Here is a 13,400-nt window from a genome sequence, read left to right on the forward strand (position 1 = left end):
GGGAAACAACCAAAACTGCGTGTTTTTGGAAAATTGAGACACAAACGCAGAAAAGAAAAATAACGGATGTGAGGTAACCATAAAAGGAAATAACCAACTAAGGAAATTCTTTTGTTCCAGAACAATACTCTTGTTTGCGTTTCAAGATGTCATGCCACAAAAATGTGACAAATAGGCAGTGGAATCCCCTCTTTCCTGCAGACACACAGTCTGATAATCTCAGTAAGTGTATCTATGAACCACACAGGAGCCACGTCCGGAGCAAGACAGGAAACAAAGGCCTTTGGTGCATTCAGGAATGTCTAGGAGGCAGTCAAACTAATGCTTTGCTGTACATAAGAATTTGCATCGCGTTAGAGGAAATACCTATTGTGTCCACTGTGTCTCTTGACTTCCCGTATCACTTCGAGGGCTGCAAACATACTTTCTGCTGAAACAGAAAAGCACACACCTCAGAGAGTGCAGGAAGTTCCTCTACTCAAAAACACATCCCTAATTTTACCTCCTGACGCAGCCTCTTGTCTCAGTGACAATGGCAGGAACGAAAAGAAGCAGGGAAGGATGTTTTTCAGCGGGGTGGGGGGTGGGATGAGTGGGGGGGGGGGGGGGGGTGTGTGTATTGTACCTCGCTTCCTTCAGTGTTGCAGCAGAGAGCGCTGAGAGCCAGCTGGGACGAGAGAACGCGAGGAGCAACATCCGCACAGTCCGTCCAAGGTCCAGAGATTTCCCGCCGGGTGATGACCACGTGTGTCTGGAGACGGAGGGAGAGATTTGTATTGTTCTCCTCTCTCCTCCTCCCCCTCCTCCTCCTCCTCCTACTCACCCTCTCTGCTCCACCTCCCCCCCCCCCCCTGCTATTAGTGAGACGGATTAACTCCAAGAGCTGCTAGTCCTGAGAGTGTGTCTGGCTCACATGCACAAACACACACACACGCATCAATTAGGCTTCTCCATGAGATTTAGGCCGACAGACGAAGGCGAATGCACTCCACAAAAACATGACAAGGACAATTGGCCTGAAACTGGAGAATTCACTCATGGATGAGCAATTATCCAAACAGTCTAAAGGCCTAACAAGCCAATTACACAAGAGCTGAATGACATGTGGTAACAAACAATTCTGGCAAGTTTGTGATTCCTTTTCTAAGTGATGGAGCTTTTCCAAGTTTTCCATCCGGACAAGAGTGACCTTTTGTTCGTCAGCAGCCAGAGGAGGAAGAAGAGAACAAAAAAAAAAAGAGCTGGAAGACGAGCTGGAAGTGTCCACCATTATGGAAAAAAGAGCATTGGCGGCCGCAGTGACCTGAGAGTTTGCTCCCCGCAGCCCTATAGGACTGATGTTTACCTGGAGATGAGAGGAGATGTGACAGTGTGGGGACTTGACACGGCTGACATTTTACAGTAAGATCCAGTCCAGGGGGAGTCCAGTTCCAGAGGTGTCACAGGGGCAGAGATGTGACATATCACTTGGATTAATATCACATAGCAGGCAGTACCAGTGTTATCAGAAAATCATGTAACCATGAATGGGAAAGCCTTGATTAAATGTGAGTGTCGATTGACTGGAAGGACAAAGCAGAGAGGGACTATTATCTAAAAAAAAACACCTGAGATAAAACTAAAAACAACTCTTTAATCATATATCCATGAAATCCTTTTTACAAAAATATGTAGCAAAAAGTGATATAACGTTTTCTGAGATGTTTTTTTTTTTTTCAGGAGGGTCAGGATGGATCTGGGTGTACGCTCCTCTGCATTTCCTATAGCTATGAGGTAGCCTTAATGTCTGCGTAAGAAAGCTTCTGCATGGATTTCTGTAAAAGATGCGACATCCATCAAATATCTCCAACAGCTGCTATTGAAGAAATAATGAAGCAATCAGTGCAACCGCTCTGCCCGCTAATTAACAACGCTGGCTGGGACACCCACCGGCACCATGTCTATATAAAGATTATAAGTATGTGCGTTTGTGTTTGTGAGAGTGTGTGTGTGTGTGTGTCAGTTTTTAAAATGCTCTCCAGGAATAAAATATCTCACCAACAGACGTTTAATTACCACAGGATGGGAGGCTTTGGTTCGCTCGTGCCATCACTCATGAATTAATGAATAGGTAAACAGCCCGACACAGGAACGAGCCACACTCAGCAAAGTTTGGATGAGATCTGTGACACCACACACACAGACACACACACAGACACACACACACACACACAGAGTCAGCAGTGTTTAATGTTATGGATGAAGGGGTGTTTCGCCCTATGGTATGGTTGAGATGGAGTTCAGAAGAAGAGCTGAGAACGAGGGTGATTTGTTTGGGGCGATGATTAAGTGATAAACCACAGTTGATGTATACACTTTCTGTTCTTACTTCAAACAGGTAAAATAATGAACAACATGAAGACAGTGATTAGTATGCTTCATCAGAAAAGTAAAGGGAGGAATCAGTTATTTTGGCTTAACATTGGAGGGTAAATTAAGAACAGATGGATGATAAATAAAAGGGGAAAAAGATAATAATCCAGGGTAAAGAAAAGCTGGAAAATCTAGGTTTCATAAGAAACAAGGAAATCTTCATTGGTAACCTTTGAAAGCAGCTTTAAATACTTATAAAATAACAATTGATAATTTTTTGCAAATTAAAACTTAAAAAAAGCAGACTATCTCACTTTTCAGAAACACAATAATAATCTTCATCATCATAATGGGCATTCATTTGAAGACGCTCAAATCAGTTCTTATTCTGTAGAAATCATTTCAGCACTAAAAATGAAGCTTTACATTTCCTTGCTGCTCACTTCTACTTGACGAGGAGAATATAAAAACGAGCTTCCTCGCTTTAACCAACCACACAACGGAGTAAAGCTGACAAAAATCCACCGAGCGAAGAAAAAAAAAAATTGTTCCAGACAAAATGAATGTCAATGGCATTCCAGTGGCCTGTTTACAGCTCTCGTAGTTAAATGTCAAAAAGCTCGGCCCCGTGGGGGGGGGGGGGGGGGGGGGGGGATGGGGGGAGAATGTGCAGGTGTCCCTCTCTCCATCACTCTGCTGCCTCTCCTCTGTGTTAGGCCTGTGACAATACAGCGGGATGAGCAGCAGCATCTATTATTAGTGGATAAGTGAAGAATGGAGCGAGAGCCCCGGGGACAAACAGGGGAGCCAGCCAAACCCCACTGATATTATTTTAAGAGCTGCTGTGGTGACAGTTTCTCCAAAAGATGACTTTTGTAATGCCTGCTTTAACCAACTGTGCATGCATCGCAATTTAAAGGACCGTTCCTGAGGTTTAGCACACACATACATCTGCAAACCGGGGAGTATTTATATTCACTTCATTTGACTAAAATTAAACATTTAGGACACATGCAAAGGGTCATATCCACCACTGTGCTGTTGAGCAAACAGCGTCTCTGTTTGCCTGTTCTGTTTGCTTGTATTCTAATGAACCATTATGCATTCATTTGGGGGAAAAATATGGAGCTGTTATGCATGACAACGACACAAGAGTTGTTGTTTTTTTTTTCTTTGAGTTGTTCTTGTTTGCTGCATTCAGGCAGGAGGCTTTGATTCAAACGGTTAACATCACATTACATTTTCAGCCTCACAATTAACTTGAAGAAGTTTCCTCTTCCCTCCGAGCCCATCGTCTTTATGGGGACAAATATGAACTCTGTCAGCATGAGAGCGCAGCTCGGCACGGAGTAAAGGTGCAGAAAGCTTCTCTCCACATTCAGATGCAAAACAAGAGCAAATTGCACGAGGCAGGAGCACTTCACCGGGATATCATTAGTGCTTTATCTATTAGCGACTGCAATCCAGTCATAGTAAATCAGGACCAGATTGCATTCATTTATATCACAAAACATTACTGCTATCAGGGTCAGCAATTGTGTGCACTTGTACTTGCTGGTTGCAAGTTTATATGCTAAGCAGAGCTAACTGACCCCTCACTTAACTCAGTTATTGACACACAGATATGAGAGTAGAAATCATCCCTTCTTCTTACTTCCAGCAAGAAATGCATTTCATCTAACACTGAAAATGACAAACAGTTTCTTTAAAGATAACTTCAAAGCGCTTAAATCTGCAAAAAACAGTGGTATGGTCCTTTACATTTGTAACTGTGAGTGCAAGAAAGAGGTGTAATAAATCCGACAGCATCGGCTGCATAAACTTCCATCACAGCATCGAGAAAGGAAGAAAAATCATTGCGGTTACTACAGCACGTTTGACACGTCGTATACTACAGCCAGCTGCAGAGTTTTTACAGCACACACGGCCTGCGTGGTGACCAGCCTTGTCCAAGTTATTTGCGGCTTCTGACGAACCCGAAACATGAAGTCATTTCCTCTCCACCGATAATCTGGGCGTGAACATGGATTTGGTGGTTCAGTCAATCACGGACAGCGTAATGTGAAAGTGTGAAAACAGTGGAGGACATTTATGTTTCCAACGTCTGTCCAGGTTTTTTTTTGTTGTTGCCATGTTTTTCCTTTCAGCTCCCAAAACGGTACTCACTCCAGCATCAATGTCCTGTCTCCATGGTGATGTAGCTGCCATGAAAACCACCATCCCCTGCCAGCACTACCAGCACCACAAACAAATCCACACACACACACACACACACACACAAACAAACCAAGCCAAATCCCACTGTGTCATTTAGCAGTTTTCTTTTAAAAGCCGCTCTGTGTCTGTAAATTAATTTGCCAACGCCTCTCTCCATCTTTGTCAGTGTTAATTCTGTTTCAGATTACTCGACAGCTTTCCAGCTCCCCCCCCCCCCCCCCCCCCCGGGGCCAAGAATCTCTCAGACCTGAGAGTGAGACAGGGAGGCAGGAGGAGAATGGGAGCAAAACCATACAAACTGCGCTCTAATTGGGGGTGACAGGCAGAGAACGTTTCATATTTGAGGAATCCTCCCAGAGCTGGTTAACGTAATGGTTGCGATGAAATGTCAGCTCCCAGGACGCCTTCAGCGAAGAAGACATCAGAAACATACCGTATCACAACTCTGTCTTACAATCCAGCCAGTCATGTGGAGTTCTTTTGGATATTTTGAAGTGTGGCTGTGTGAGGTACTGTTAATTCACAGTTTGAAGCACCGACACAGGAGGTAACACCTATGAAATATGGTTTTTATACGTCTAAAGTATGTGTTGCTACAAGCCCCATCAAGAGCATTTTATAGCTTAGCTATCGTCTCAGTTGTCCAGCTGGTTTCTCCAAACAGAGGTCGTTCTGACTGGCAACTACACCGCACATTATATACTCACTATTGAAAAGTACCACATACAACCTCTTGAAGAGCAATTTGGCAAAAAAAAAAAAAAAAAAAAAAAACTCTGTCGCAGCCTGATGAAACCTCCTCCTTCCTCCATCTCCTATATATTCACTTTTACCTCGTGTGACCTCGCCGAGGGCTTCGCTCTCTCCTTGCCAAGTGCTGCACATGAGGAACACCAGCCCCACTGCTCCTCAGCCCATCAATCAGGCTCTCCAGCAGCCATGAAATGAGCCATATGCGGCACAGGCAGGGCACCGGCAGAAAACAATGATTTCTAGAAACTCCGGCGCTTCTTTTCCCAGCAATCTCACTGACTGGACTTTGACTCAAACAGCTTGAAGAGCAAGAAAATGAAATGCAAGCTTTGGCAAGGTGATGACTAATGCAGAGGGTGTGTGTGTGTGTGTTTGTGAATTAGGAAAAATGATGCTGCAATTTAGGTGGCAGGATAAAGCAGAGATGACCAAGCATTCAAGACAGATAGGGGACTTGTTCCTCCTGTCACCTCAATCCTCCACAACAATTAGCAGCTGACAGTGACATAGCGGCCTGATAATAAGCTCTACAATGGGGAGGGGTCTCTTCAGTCCCGGCATATGGTGCCACTTTAATCTGCAGCCTCCATCAGACGAGTCTGGCTGCGAGACAAGGTTTGATTTTTAACTGATTGCATGCTCAAAGGCTTCCAGGCAAGACAAAAAAATAAGCCAAAGGAAAAAAGTCTTTGAATTCAATTTGTTGTATCCAGAAGCTGACAAGTTCTCACAGACTAAGAATGAAAGCATCTTTATGCTCTCTAATGTTGTACTGAAAGAACATTTATCCAGATTCAAGAAGTTGCCAAGGAAACCAAAGCTCCTTCTCTCCTTTTCTTTGTCTTGTGCTAAAAAAGCACTTTTCTGGGTGAGAGGACGGCGATTTGCTTCCTCGCTGGCCGGGGTCACAACCCGCCGTCCATTAGAGGCTCTGAGTAATCCTCACAGGTGAGCCCAGCCTCAGACCGGGTAATCATCAGGCTGACACCTGCTTGCATTGTCCCCCACTATCACATGACCCCTCAAGGGGGCATCAGGGGTAACATGTAACCCCCCTCTGGACTTGTTCACCCCCAACCAGGGCTTCTCATAATCCTGTTAGAGCCAGTCATCTGCACTGCATTAAAAAAATGTGATGAATGATCCTAAAACACAAACCCCTCTGAGTCCCCAAGAGTCCTGTGTCTCACCTTTCACACATATCACACACAGCTCACGCAACAAAATATGAGAGGACTTTTATCATTCTCCCAGACTTTAAAAAAATATATATTTGATGTGTGCAACACTGTTGGATTAAAGAGGCTCTTCGTTGTAACAGCACCCAAACTCCTTTAACTAACTGGAGGATGAATATCACTGTTGTTAAAGCAGTTAGAATAAAACTTCAAGGTATTTTTAGTGAGAATAAAATCTGTTCCATAGACGAGAGTTAAGCCAAACCCTCTTCTGGGCATTAAATATACAACAAAACATCTTTTTATAAACCCGGATATTCCGTCTTTTTAGAATTTTCTGATTTCAAAATATCCCCGCAGTATGCTTTATATATCCTCTGGCTTTTCTGCCATGCCTTAGAAACTTATTTGTGACCCTTAAAACACACAGAAATCCATTGGGAATTATAGTGCAGCACTGAGGATCATCCTAAAGTTTGACATAAGCAGGTTAAATATTTGACCACAGTGCACTACTTTGTTTTTGAGCAGACGCTGAAATACACACTGTTTCCTTGTAATAAATCGTATTATGTATTATATAAGCCTGAATGTTAGCCCATTAGGAAAACAAAAACAAGATTAAGAGTCTACAGACATGCTAGCAGCTCCATGAGAGTGTGTTTGGATGCAGAGTGAAGTGCAAAGAGGCTGCTGCAGATCAAATGTTTAAGATGTTCACATCTGAAGTTTTATTTGTTAGCATGCTGAGATTCTTTTACTTAAACCTGTTGAGAAATGTTGCTAAACACCATAAAAGTGGACCTCATGCTGGTGCTGAAGGAGAAGTCACTGGGTAAAGAATTCATCTACTGGGTACTAGGGCTGTTTGTGCAACCATTTGTGCTACTATGTTGACCATTAAAGTCAGTGGGGTTCATCTTCTGGGTACCATGACTGTCTGCTAATTTCATGGCAATAATTGCTCAGATTTTTCACCTGAGACCAAAGTGGCAGACTAACTGATGCACCTGCATTGCCGTCCTTGCAGCCAGACTGCACAACTTAAATAGAGGCTGCCGTGGTTTGTGATGTTACTCAACGTTTCTGTTAGCGTGTTTCTGCATGATTTCTGACTCTATCCACTGTCCTTTCTTTAAAATAACGGCGCAAGAAGCCCAAAAAGAATAACCTTAAAAAATAAAGCAATGTTCATCCCATTTATGCATCACACCTGCTGTATTCAGTGTCAAAAATATCTGAGAATTTTCCAAGAAACCACTGAGAGCTCGGTGAAAAGAATGATCAAAGCTCTTGTATTTTTTTTTAAGTTTGACAGAGAGGAGAACTACAGATCCCAGCTTCACTCCAAATCCCCGTTTCTCTGCTGAAAACAAGCCTCATTGTGAGTTTTCAACTCTCCAAAGATCTACGGCTCGTGTTCTTTAGCCTGCTGTATTACATTAGCTCTATCAAATACTCCAGAAAATCTCTGAAGCAACACAGAGAAATCGCCTTACATAACACGCTCACAGCGGCTCCTTCCAGAGGAGGAACTCATTGGGCCCTTTTGCCCCTCGGGTCCCTCTTGGCACAGAGGGTGACCATCAGTGGGCGGAGGTGCAGATTGGAGTGGCATGGCTGCAGCTGAGGAATGCGAGGAATTCCCCTTGTAAACACCTCATGCTCGGACGGTCACCGCACTCTTATCTCCCCGTGCCTATCGGCCCCTTTAATCACCATGATGGTTAGTTATTCATTACCAACGCCCCCTCTTCTTCTTCTTCTTCTTCTATCTGCTCTTCCTGTGGCCTCTGCTTGGTCAGGGCAGGTGGGGTTGCTTCTACTGAAAGCTTTTGTTTACCTGAGGCCCCCCATGGTGAACTATTCACTTTGATATACCCCCCCCAATGGGCAAACCGAGCCTGCTCTGATACTACTGTATACAGTACAATGGCTTTCAAATGTCAACAACCTGAAAGAGAGATTTCTTTCCTTCTGCACAGCCGACCCAGGCTCCTATGGGAAAGGTCTGTAGCTGATAGGATCATAAGTGGCAAAAAGAGGGGGGGGGGGTCTTTTTTCTGATGGTTGAATAGATCGCTCCTGTATACGAGCCCCCCTCTCAGCTTTAATTAAAGTCGTTTCAAAAGCAGCTGAGAGCCTTCGTTAATACTGTGTGGCATTTACAAAACACAGGAAAAGAAACGTGTGAGTGCAGGTTGTTCTCTCCTCTCGTCGCCTGGATAAAATACTGTTTTGTCCCGAAGGTGCGAAGTCCACCCTGAGCGCATAGTGTGTAGCGTGAGGGGGGCCCATGGGGGCTGCATTCCACCTCATGGTGTACCACTCGCCACCAGTCATGAGGGACGCTTACTTACCACTATGAAACCCGCTCACATAGCCGCCAAAACTGTTTCCCATCAGCTTGGACTTTCTGCTGCAAGAGTCAGAAACCAGATTTTCCTTTTTCCTGAAACTCCCCCCCTGATTAGTTTATTTAAGGGGAGGGGGGGTCTGTTGGCCTGGATGGGAAAGCTGATCTTTTCCGGGTGTTTTTCAGTGTTCATGTACACTTGCGATAAGGGAGCAGCTGTGGAGATTGTTCAGCAGCCGAACTCTGAAAAGGCTTCCAAATGTTGACAGTAGTTCCCACACAAACAGAGGAAGGTGATGAAATGACTGACACACACACTTTTGCCTCCAATCGTGCAGACAAAAGCAGAAAGTATATGGTGAAGGATTTGTTGCAGACAGAAAAGGAAAAATCCTCTTGGCTAAATGAAATGACAACTTCTTTTGATGTCGTTCGGCTTATCTTGACTTCGGGAGTTTTCCTGACTGACATTAACAGCCAACAAATCAAGAGTGTTAAGTTGGGCTTCATGAGCTATAAACACTGTGATGCACTTTGGGACAAAGTTTTCATATGACTTGTATGGAAACAAGGGGTTATTATTACGATTATTATCATTTTGCCTCTCACTATTCATGGTAGGGCTGCACGGTGCTGCAGTGGTTAGCGCTGTTGCCTCACCGCGAGGAGGTTCCTGGTTCGAATCCCAGTCGGACAGGAGCCTGGGACGGGTTTACACGTAGTGCCTTTTGCAATGCCATGACCCAATTTGAAACCCCCACTGGGACATCAATATAACAGCGTTGGGGATGCACTGTTACAGCTCTGTTGCAGAATCGAACACATAAACGGCTATCGCTTCTTAACCAACATCTGCACTAAAAACATTCCTGTTGCCTTCAGCTTTACTTTATGGTTAGTGTTAATAAAGAAATGTTAGTACTGGTAGGCTAGTTACGTTTAGATGGTGAACTTAGATCATGAGCAAGGCACCGACTCGAGCAATATCTGACTCTGAAATATCTGAATCTGATTTTTTTGGTTCAACTATTGATCCCGTTTTCTTGAATCATTAACTTCCATTGAAAAACTCACATTTCATCTTTTTTTTGAATGTGCATGTTGGCTGAACCTTGAGACATTTGGACTATTTTTAGTTTGTCAAATCATTCTCATGCACCGTTTAACCAAATGAAGAATTCTTAACCGAGCTTAAGTTTTGTTCAAATATTCAGAGGACCTTCTGCAGAGCATTGGCGAGGCAGTGAACTTAACGTGAAGCCACTTTACTCTGTATTTACTAGTTGAAGTTATCATTTAAGGTTTTTTTTTGTGTGGAGGAGGAGGAAGCCCCCTCTGGACCCCTGAAACAAAGCAGCAGTTCCGTTGTGGCCCTTCTTGTCTTGTGTTCGAGTCTTCCTGCAACAATTTCAATCACCCTGACCCGTTGTGTTGGAGAGGAGGAGAGAGCTCATGTAAGTAATCTGGCTCCAGTAACGAGCTCATCACTGATGAGAGCAGCCGAGTCATTTTAAGACTGGGTTTACTTCTTGCCATGCTGATGCATCGTCTGTGCAGATCTGTGACCGGCAAATTGGAAGTCGAGTCTTCTTGACTGATGATTTCGTGGGTCAACTATGGGGGTGGGGTGGTGGGGGAGTCAACTGACTACATTCTGTGCTAGATTTAGGCCGATATAAACTTGATTTAAGATCAACTTTAAAACATGTCAAACAAATTCAATTCAGTGAAAAGTTGCTGAAACAAAAAAAAAAAAAGCAAATGGTGTGTGATATGTTTATCTGCATCCAATAAAGAAGTCTGCAGGACATCTTAGTAACGTACTCCCAGGTATTGTGAATAAAGAGTAAATGTTCTCATTAGAGTAAAGTGTGTCGCTCATATGTCCCCTAATACCCATTCATGGTATCACAGCATGTCCGCTCGCCCCGAGGAAGCTGTCAGCTACAGATGTCAATGCCCCCGCTGATCCTCTCCCTCCCCCCAAACACCGCACACACATGGCACTGGAGGATTGTCCCCCCCCCCCCACCCCACCCCAGAACAAAGGAATGGGGGGTTTCTGTGGAGAACAGGCAACCAAACATTCCTGACACAATGGAGAGAGTGGCCAACAGGTTCAATTAGTACACACTTTAAAGCCAGCTCTAAATGATCCCACTGTGCTCCAAAACAAAGCTCCAAAGAGGTATTCCATGTGTTGGTGGTGGTCTTACATTTTAAGAGAGTTTCACCTATTATCTGCATTGTTGTCGCTCTGAAATAAACCACTTGAAGGGCACTTAGGGCAGAGATCCTTAAGTTGCAAGATCGATGGATGACGGCGCTCATGGAACATTTTCATTTTGGTAGAAAACACAACCACTGCTGAAAATATGGCTTACACTGCAACCAAGTGCAAAGGATGTTTTCAGTTAATCTCTGCAGGAATTGTCCCCAAAAGTCTAATAAAACACTTTAGAATGCATGTGCATCCTGTTTTTTAAGGGCACTGCCAAAAGAGAATCTCATGAAGGAAAACATGATCACTTAAAAATGTGATTAATCCTCATCTGTGCAGTGAGATTTGGATTTTCAAGGTTCAGGAGATCTGACCAACACCAACAGCTCAACTTCTGATGAAGGTATTTTCCTGTCTTGATTTTCCAACACCTTTCTACACCATGCATGGCTTACATGGCAAAATCATCTACTCTACACTGGAAGATGTTGCAGTGTTATTGAATGCAGTGATTTTTTTGGGCTGTGTGTTTGTGACAGTCACTGCAGCTCAACTGAATTTCAACAGACGCACAGCATAATCAATAGGCGTATGTATTGCAAAAGCAGCCAATAAAAGCCACTACAGGTGCAGAGCAGAGGCTGAGCTGTCTGATCTGAAGTAGTGGAATAAACGGGTGTACTCACCTCCTACACAAGGTGCGCCGTAACGTCGGGTACTTGGCGTATCCGAGAGAAACGAACCCCAAAAGCAAGCCGTGTCACACCATCCAAACGCACATGTTTCCAGTCCCCCACCGACGAAGTGTCACAGTCATGAGCTGCAGAAACTGAGCCAGTAGACTGCGGGAGCGGACCGTGTCGCTGTGGGTCGCAGGCGGCACAGCGTGTCCAAGCGCCCGACGATCAGATGCGTTTAGGGCGCCACCCCTCGCCGGACCTCTGCGCCCACCTTTTTTTTTCTTCTTTTTTTTCCCCCTCCCTCACTCCTGACGGCCGTGAATAACGGGACACGAAGGGAACTCTCCGCCTCGAGTCTCCGCGGACACCGTGGACGAAACAGTGATGCGTGATGGCTCGTTAGTGCGTGGTGCGCAATTAGAGAGAGGCGCGTAGGACGCCGGTGCCACCCACTAACGGGGGATTTCGTGGAGTGTGTACGGGCAGGGAATTTTAATGAGGACTGCTGCAGAGTTTGCTCCCTACGCGGGGGGGAAGGGGGGGAGTCGTACTCTCTCACTGTCTTTACAGTAACACCTTGAAGTTATCTCACAGGTGGAGCGGGATGACGAAATAAAGAAACAACGAAAGTCACCTCTCGGCAACCTTCCAGTCAGCCGAGTGGGCTGGATTAGAAGACACCTGTTGACTGAAAACACTTGAGACACCCTGACTCAATAACAAACAGATACAGCATGAGTGATGTACCACTTTATTTCTGCAAAGCTTTTAACCCCCCAGAAGATGGAGATTGACAATCTGATGTACTGTTTGTAAGATGTTTGAGCAGGCAGTCGATTATTCAATCATTCTTAAGAGTCAATAAAAAGTTTCCCACAGCTTCACCAAAAACCTCCAATTTACTTTCCTAATCTAATTCATTTGAAGTCTTTTAATCTGACCTAACACATTTCCAAACATACATTTAGCAACAGATTCAGATTCATTATAAAACAACAAAGCTGGGCGGTTGTGTAAAATGTCAATAAAAGCAGAATCTGATATATTACAAAACACTGAAACCCCATATTTATCTTTTTAAAGGGTTATTTGTTGGGCTTTTTAGCCTTTAATTTGAGACAGGACAGAGGATAGAGTAAAAAATCAGGGAGCGAAAAAGTGGGCATTGACATGTGGGAGAGGAGCCACAGGTTAGGTTCGAGCCCGGGCCGCCCACTTTGAGGACTGTCGCCTCTGTACATGAGCTTGCGCACTAACCACTAGGCTACTGGCACCCCTTAAACCCCATTATTAAAAAGCCAACATATCAAACGTATTAACTGAGACATTTGGTTTGTTCTGGAAAATGATGTGCCCAATGTTAAATCTGATGCTGCTGTCAGTTAAAGATATTCTCAGTGTATTGAAAGTCATCAAGTTCCAGAGTTTGATGTAGAAAGCAATTACATAAAAATAAAGTTCTGGGGAAGAAAAACACTATTAGTGAATGTTAAAATGTGCAATAAATAAAAAAGGATGGCTACAGCTGCTTTTATTTCACTTCATTAACATTCTTAAATATATATATATAAAAAAGCAGATCTGCAGATTTGTAGGCTTCAGTGGGCTTCTTTTCCCAAGATAGCTTTAATCTGCTTTTAATC

The 13,400-nt window shown here is 44.1% G+C and overlaps 1 protein-coding gene across 2 annotated transcripts in view; it reads right to left on the bottom strand.

Annotated features, from left to right (window-relative positions):
- The window catches only part of tmem108 (transmembrane protein 108), a 43,703-nt gene extending 31,319 nt beyond the window's left edge, over positions 1 to 12,384 (bottom strand). Inside the window, exons 1-2 of one of the 2 annotated variants that reach the window (XM_061065159.1) lie at positions 11,764 to 12,384; positions 626 to 751 (exon numbers count right to left, since the gene is read on the bottom strand). The gene's annotated coding sequence lies outside the window, so the exon portion shown is untranslated. The remainder of the gene's footprint in view (positions 1 to 625; positions 752 to 11,763) is intronic. The other variant, XM_061065158.1, reaches the window with a different exon arrangement.
- Between the last annotated feature and the right edge of the window lie 1,016 nt (positions 12,385 to 13,400).

This window comes from Labrus mixtus, chromosome 19 (genome assembly GCF_963584025.1).
Source record: "Labrus mixtus chromosome 19, fLabMix1.1, whole genome shotgun sequence".
In the NCBI taxonomy this organism is placed as follows: domain Eukaryota; kingdom Metazoa; phylum Chordata; class Actinopteri; order Labriformes; family Labridae; genus Labrus; species Labrus mixtus.